General features: G+C 42.5%; 1 long non-coding RNA gene across 3 annotated transcripts in view; it reads right to left on the bottom strand.

The window, feature by feature from the left end:
* Nucleotides 1–7,795, bottom strand: part of LOC109301746 — a 138,586-nt gene that overhangs the window by 50,510 nt on the left and 80,281 nt on the right. The window contains exon 3 of one of the 3 annotated variants that reach the window (XR_002098599.1): nucleotides 12–579. The exons of the other annotated variants lie outside the window; for them this stretch is intronic. This is a non-coding gene — a long non-coding RNA (uncharacterized LOC109301746). Of the gene's footprint in view, nucleotides 1–11; nucleotides 580–7,795 lie in introns of those variants that run through there. 3 annotated transcript variants of the gene reach the window in all.

The following is a 7,795-nucleotide window of genomic DNA, read 5'->3' as shown; positions in this document are numbered from 1 at the left end:
GAATGGTTAGTTTTATGTGTCAGAGTGTTTTAGTGTAGCTTTTCCTTTCTTAGTTTCTAAACTGTTTTTTTAACTAATCCTACTCTGACTTTTTGAGAAAATTGATTTGCAGTCCCTGACCCTTTCTTAGCTAGCTTCTATAAGGAGTGTTAGGAATTCAAAATAAAATGTCCCACAGGGTATGTCTGCTAACAAATTTCCACTAATTGACATCAAACTGGTTAATTTCCATATAATAAGTGTTGATTGATTCAAGGGCTTGGCTCAACTGCCTAAGACTCTCCTTACAATGATCACATATAAGCTACCTTTTTGGAACACAGAGTGGAATATTTAAGGTCTTGCCAAATTTCAAGGATGCTGGGAGTTGGAACAATGTTTTTTATCTTCAGGCTCTTCTGGCTACTAATTATGTGGCAAAGGTATAAACTGGGCTTTGCAAATCATTATTTCCATTAGAAAGGTGTTGGACGCAATTCCACGGAGGGTCTCTCTCCTATTTATGCAGCTGTTATTCCCATGGGAGGAGGCCATTGCAGTCCTGGCTGAAACATGGGCTTCTGTTCTGTTTCCACAGCACTTGGAAGAAAAACAAAACAGGACTAATGAAAAACACACACGGGGAAATGCTTTATTATTTCATCATCCTCACCTACTGAGATCTGGCACCACTCTGTATTTAGGAAGAACTTCTCCCACCCCCTCTCTCTCAGAGTGTGGTTATATAAGGCTGACATTCTGTCATTTCCTGTCAGATCATTTCAGAGGAATTTGCTCTTATTTCCTCCGAGCCTCATCCCCTCCTTCTGGCCTCCTCATTGGCCACATGCTCCAACAACCATGCTGTGTTTACTTAAATGCACGGAGTGCTGGGCAGGCTATGCTAGAGAGTCTGGGGAAACACATGCTCACATTAGTCAGACAACCTGACCTTAAGTTCTGGGGGGGAAAAAATTGCATTTCTGTAAGGAAAATACCAAGGTTTCAAAACCTAAACTTACCCAGAGAGTTGGTGGATTTAAATTTTTATTTAAAAATCCTGACATGAAAGGTAACAGAAATTAGAGACTTTAGTTGACCTGAAGGTGGTACCTCTTTTTCTCGGTAACTACAGCAAGTAATTTTTTTTTTAATTTGTGCTGAGTTTAGTTCTTACATCTCCGCATTCAAGATATATCATAAACTTATTAATGTGGACACATAAAATCTAAATAGAAGGATGATAAGATTCATCATATATATCTGACTTGAATATACATACACAGTACTGCATACTTTATAGCTACAGATTACTATTATTCAGATTTTTCTACTTCAATGTTACAGTAGAGGAGAGATGGATTACGTAAAATGCCTGTATCTTTTAAATAGTATAAAAATATTTCAAACATCCCAAAAGAAATTGCATGAAAAAAACAAGTGGACACAGGTCATTTATATTTGAATGATGTGTGACATTTTCAGTGGGAAGTGGTCTCAGTTGGTTACCTAATAAGGAAAGGAAAAGATGACTTAAGTAATAATCTCTCTACTAAAATTTATGGTAAGGAAAAAAAGAAATAAGTAAATTATCTGACTGAAGAGTCATTTCTTCCTTCCCTGACAGTGCAGGATCTGTTTAAATGCTGTTAGAAGAAGTCTAATTAAAATAATTTCTGTCAGAATGCTGGGTAATATGAAGCTCCAACTTCAGTTCAATGGCCGAGCTGAAATGACAAATCTTTTCTTAATTGGTACTTAATATGATTGTGTAGGATTGGTAATTCTCTGAGATAAAAAACAAAGAAATAGAAATTTCTTGTGAAGACAAAGTATTGGTAATTAGAGGAGAAATACTTCCCTCTGAACTGTTAAAGCAGCAACCATTATTTTGAGAATCAGTTATGAAATAATATGTAATTGACATTTTATGAGAGCTTTTAAGTGGTAGTTAAACATAAGCAATGATGTTAAAATAAGGTTAAAAGGCTATCTTCAATGGGCAAAGAGAAACTAATGACTTCCATTCCACTTGTAACTCATCTTGTTTGTCCAGCAGATTGTGTGGACCAGAACAAGATAGTGCAATCACTGTAAATGTATGAGATTCTTTACTACCATTGACTAGACCTAAGTGTTTTCCATTGGATCTGCGTCCCCACTTACAGCTGAAATGATGCCAATGGAACAACTGCAATTTTTCATTTTTATGATTCATTTCCTATTTGCTTTATCAGTTATTTTTATTAAATCAGTGTTAAATGTAATAGATACAAACAAGAAAATAGCACGAGTCATTTCCATTGGCACAGGATCAGCACTATGGGGCCTACAGATCTGATACGGTAATAGCAGAATCTTTAGAACTCTACAATTGTAATTGTAGGTATTTGGAAATGAAAACTACTAGAAAAATCCTTGATTGGCCAATTAGAATTGTATCACTAAATGCTAATATTGTGTGAATGGCTGCTTCCAATTAAATGTTGAAGTAATACATGTAGTCATAGGATCAGATTCTACTGCCTTTGATCATATTGAGTAGAACTCAGCAGTAATTGAATTTTCTTAGTAAAGGAGCAATGTGCTACTCAGCCTGAGTAAAGATGGCAGAATTTGATCCTCAGAAATTTCAAACAAATAGATGCATTAGGTCATCTAGTCCATCCTCCAGCTCTATAGCATAGTTCCTGGTACTATATGCACCTTTATGTCTCACAAGAGACAGGACTTCCTGGGGGAGGCTATGAGACAATCTAATAGATCATATAGTCAAGATGTTTTTGCTAATATTTAGCCTAAATTTTTCTTCTTATTATAATCCCATTATCTCTTGTTATGCTGTCTTTTATGGCCCTAAATTATTTCCCTCCCTCTGTTCTGTTTACAGTCTTTAAATATTGGAACAGTAGGCTATCATATCCTACCATTAGTCATATTTATATAGACAAGCTGTACACATTTAGCTTTCTTGGACTTCATATTTCAATCCTTCAAGTTCTTAATTATTAAATCTGTTCTAAAAGTGGTAAGTGTTTTTCAAGGGAACTATGAGAAGAGAAAATAATTTGATTATTGCAGCTGGAAGGAACCAGAGAGTATCCTCACAATTTCCCCCAATCTTGTGCTTGGCACTAGCTATGAAGGACAGCAAAGATAAAGAGGCTGACTCAGGGATGCTGCAGAGCAGGCATGGACAACATACAGTATGTGTGCACCAAATGGCACAGGAAACCTGTCTGTAAAGATTTCGGGGGAACCAGGGAATACAACGGCAGATAGGGCAGAGAGCAAGGAAGCAAAGTAACAGATTGGGCACGGAGCTGAAAGCAGAGCAACAGATCAGGCAGGGAAAGGGGATCAGAGTGGCAGCCAGGGAGAGCATGGGGCTTACTTTGTGGGACACCTGCTAAAAAGGTTGGCCCCCACTGGCATATGGAGAATGTTAGGTAATGTTTCTGTGTATGAGATAGTGGGAATCTATGTATAACCTGTAATTAGACTTGAAACACTGCTTGAACATTTGACAACTCTATCATTTGATTGTGGCAGTCACCATAGAACGCTTGTCCAAACACCAGCACTTGTGCAAGGACCGAAAGAAATGAGAAATGAGGGTCTTCTAGAGGTAAATTATTTGGGAGCCTGCTGAAGTTGCCAGGAGAGGAGTGCCAGGACACTACAGACTAGTGTACCAGGAACTGTAGGAATCCAGACTACCAAGAAGGTTGTCCTGAGACCAAAAATAGAGGACAGCAAATATGGAGGAGGCCATTTGAATTGGGATTCAATAAACGACTTTCCTGTGCTTGAGAGAATGAACTGGGCACCACCTAGATGAACACTGAGACCTTTCATTGGTTTTAAGTATAAGAAAGAAAGTGTTTGCTTATCAAGTCTGGAGCAGACTCAGGCTGCAAACAGAAATAGCCTTTGTGCTGTCATAAGAATTTTCATAATGGCACAAAATGAAAGCAAACACACACACATGCCCTTTGTCCTGTCACAAATGCCCAAATTTGTTAACATTGGAAAAGGTAATATACTTTTGTGCAGCTATTTTGCAGAAGATGTCTATTTGTTTTAAGGCGGGAGAGCACAGGCAGACCAGGGAATTTGTGGGGTGCACAGGATTGGGCCTCTTAAGTCCCAGGAGCACCTGTCCACGTTCCCCTATTTCCAGAGGCATACCCTAGGTATTGTCCCACAGGATTGGGCCCCTAAAGCCCTGGGAGTGACAGGGGCCTAACTCTGTGGGACAGCAGGCAACGTCTGTTTCACCTTATGAAATGGATTGGCTGTGTAAAGATGCGTCTTAACCCAGGCCGACACATCCCAGCACAGCTGATCATTTGGCAATGACTGTTTATAGCCTCAGTGACTATGTATTACGGCAATGGCTTTTGGAGCAAGATCCTTGGAATATGGATGCAGCGAGAGATAACTTAACATCAAAACTCTAAGTGAAAAAAATTGTGGGAGCAGTAGCTGCCCAAGCATAAGAAATAGGAAACCTGAAATCATGATGTGCCATTGCCTAATCAGTCCTCCTCAGTTTGTTTTTTTTGAAACATTTGGCCATTGCTGAGTATTTGTGTCACGGCGTGGGGCCTAGGAGCGGCCGTGATCCCTCTAGCGTCCCCTGCCGTGCCAATTAGGAGATCCAGCACCCGCTTATTCTCGCCCGCCACATCTTTGATCTTATACAATTTAATATGGGAGGCTGCCTTTGATCTCCTAGTATCTATGGGTGACTTGGTGCACCCCCAGCCTTATGGGTTATGCGTGCCTCCTACCTCCCCTTTAGCACGCCCCAAGCCTCGCAGCTATTCCGGACGTTTTTGTGTCTCCAATCTATGCCCTCTCTGGGCCTTTACCCGCGTGCCCTGCCCTCTCCGGGCTCCTGTTCACGCGCTCTTCTCCTCCTGGCCCTAATCCGCACGTCCGCCCCTCTCCAGGCTTCACGCGCGTGCCTGCCCCTCTCCGGGACTCTTAACCGCATGCTCGCCCTTCCCCGGGGCGTCTATACAAAACCAGTGCCGCTCCAATCTTATACTAGCCCTCCCCGGGCTTCACTCTCGCGCTCTTGCCCTCACTGGGGCCCGTGTCCGCGCCTCTCGCGCTCTTGCCCTCGCTGAGGCCCGTGTCCGCGCCTCTCGTGCTCTTGCCCTCGCTGGGGCCCTCGCCCTCGCTGGGACCTATGTCCGCGCCTCTCGCGCTCTTGCCCTCGCTAGGGCTCGTCCCGCACTTCTCGCACTACGCCCCTCTGGGGCCTGTCCCGTGCCAAACCGCACTTGGGGCTCAGGTGGCACACAGCCGTGCCTGGCCCCCTGACCCTTCTTGGGGTCCTTTGCCTGACTGGGCAGAATACTGCCCTCGGGCTGGGGTCTCAACCCCCACACACTGCACCATGCCAGAGCCAAACAGCTGTGCCTCCCCGGCACTGCTCGGTTCCCAAACTGGGCACCCAGGAAACCCCCGGACTACTGGGGATCTCCTGTGAGGCCTCCTCACACCCCTACAGCCTCACCCGGTCCTCCGGTCGATATACACAACAAACTGAACAGAACCATAAGCCAACCGGCTGTAACAGAACAATAAGCCTACCGGCTATAATGCACACTCTGGTCCCAAAGGCTTCTCTTGCCCAGCCTCCCGGTCAGGGTTCTCTCTCCCTATCATGATGTAGCTGGGGGGTCTCTGAGTCTGCTCCACCCAGCTCTCTTCTGCTGCAGAGCTCTTCTTCTCTGGCAGCCCGAAGGTAACTACCCTGCTCTGTTCCTCTGCAGAGCTGCTGCTTCTCAAGCTGCTAGATGGTAACCCAGCTAGGCTGCGGCCTGGCCTGCTTATAAAAGCCAGGCCCTGCCCCTTTTTGCCATGTGACCTATTCTGGTTGCCCCAGCAACCAGCAGCTGAGCTGCCCTGGCAATTAGCAGATGCCCTAATTCCTACTTAGGAACGGGGCACCCGAGTGCCCCCGTGACAATTGGGACTTGTATTATTTATTTTTAATTGTTAAGTGATGACAATGTGCTGTATCATAAAGGAGACAGTTCCTGTTTTGAGAAGCTTCCAAACTAAATATGATCTAACTTGTTGCTGGAGTTTGGCTTTCTGCTGATTAGCAGCCAAATTGTATTATAATCAGAGCATATAAAGACTTACTGTGAATGCTTTCCTTTGAAGAAAAAATGGAGGTAAATGCTTAGTAAGCATTTCAGATCCACTATACCAGGACACAGCTGCAGAGATTGGAATGTCACATATAATTAGAAATAGTTTTGCACTTTCTAGGCTAATATTTTGAGATTTAATGTAGATATATTAATGGCATGGTAGTCAGGAGTACCAAGGCACAAAACCCCAACTGCAAATAGACAGGCAGGCAAAGTGAAGACTTGGTCCCACTGAAGTCAAATGGAGTTTTGGCACTGACCTCATACTTTTCAATTACTGCATTTGTGCTTATTGAATGGTTGTAGGGTTTCTCCACTTTGTTGACCATCTCCAAAATTTAAAGCAATATTACATTAAACCTCCTTCTACCACCTCATAAAAAGAAAGCTAATAAAGAAATCTTACCTTAATATATAGCGCAATCTGAAGTTTTAGCTCATTATATGATTACTGGATTTTAACCAGCATATTTTTACTCATTATTGAGGTAGAATCATTTTATACAAACAAAGGTTTTGAAAACTCTTCTGCTTCAATTGTCTTCCCTCTTAAATTGGTGTAATTAGTAGTGACTCAGTTGAAGTGAACAGACTTACACCTGAGCAGAACTAGGGCGAAACCACAATTGGACCATGCATGTTCAAAGGAAGTTTACTCAAGGAATTTTTAATGTTGTCTACTAAAGAAATATTATTTTACAATAGTTCTACTTCCTAGTGCACAAAATAAGATCCATTTGTATGCTTTCAAATGAGAGAATGCTGTGGGTACGGTTAACTTGCTTTACTTCATCAGACTTGAACAGGCGATCGTTTTTGTTAAGCCTGGCTCAAATTCAACTCAAAACATTTTCTTTCTTTTTTTGTCTTCCTGCCCTTAACTATTGCTTTGCAGTGTGAAAATTTCACAGCCAGTGGTTGATGTCTTCACCACAGAGGAATGCTTTTAAACTTAATGAAGAGTTGCTATAAATCTGTACATTTCTTTCTGCTTTCTGTCATCAACACATACATACTTTCTTAGGTATTAAACCCCTTAGAGCTTATTAGAAATAATTAGAATAATTAATCATTTGTTGTTATCTTACATAAGGATAGTGTCTGGCATCATCTTCATCTGAAATGGTGGTTTAATGTTGCCAAATTATAAATTCATCATTAAAAAAAAACATGGGTTAATTTTATGGCATTTAGGGTGCATCTATATGTGACACTATGTCAGCATAGCAACACACTATGGTGACGTAGCATCCAGGGGCGTCTACACCTGACCAGCAGCTACTTCACTGTAGTGAAGTGCTCCCCTGGTATAGCGTACCGCTACAGCAAAGTAGCTGCTAAAAATAACCGTGCACCACATGTATGGCACCATAGTGGCACATGTAGATGTGCCCTTAGTGTCCTACTTTCATAGTTTCATAGTTTCATAGATTTAGGGTCGGAAGGGACCTAGTAGATCTTCTAGCCCGACCCCCCGCCAGGGCGGGAGAACAACAAAACCCCAAAACAAAAAACGGGACTCAAATGAGTCCAGCCAGGTAGGCATCCAGCCTCTTCTTAAAGACCCCCAGGGTAGGGGCCAGCACCACTTCCCTTGGAAGTTGGTTCCAGCTCCTAGCCGCCCTAACTGTGAAGTAGTT

Source organism: Gavialis gangeticus, unplaced genomic scaffold, assembly GCF_001723915.1.
Source record: "Gavialis gangeticus isolate Ggan-Ray unplaced genomic scaffold, GavGan_comp1, whole genome shotgun sequence".
In the NCBI taxonomy this organism is placed as follows: Eukaryota; Metazoa; Chordata; order Crocodylia; family Gavialidae; genus Gavialis; species Gavialis gangeticus.
This window is presented reverse-complemented; position numbering and strand designations above follow the sequence as displayed.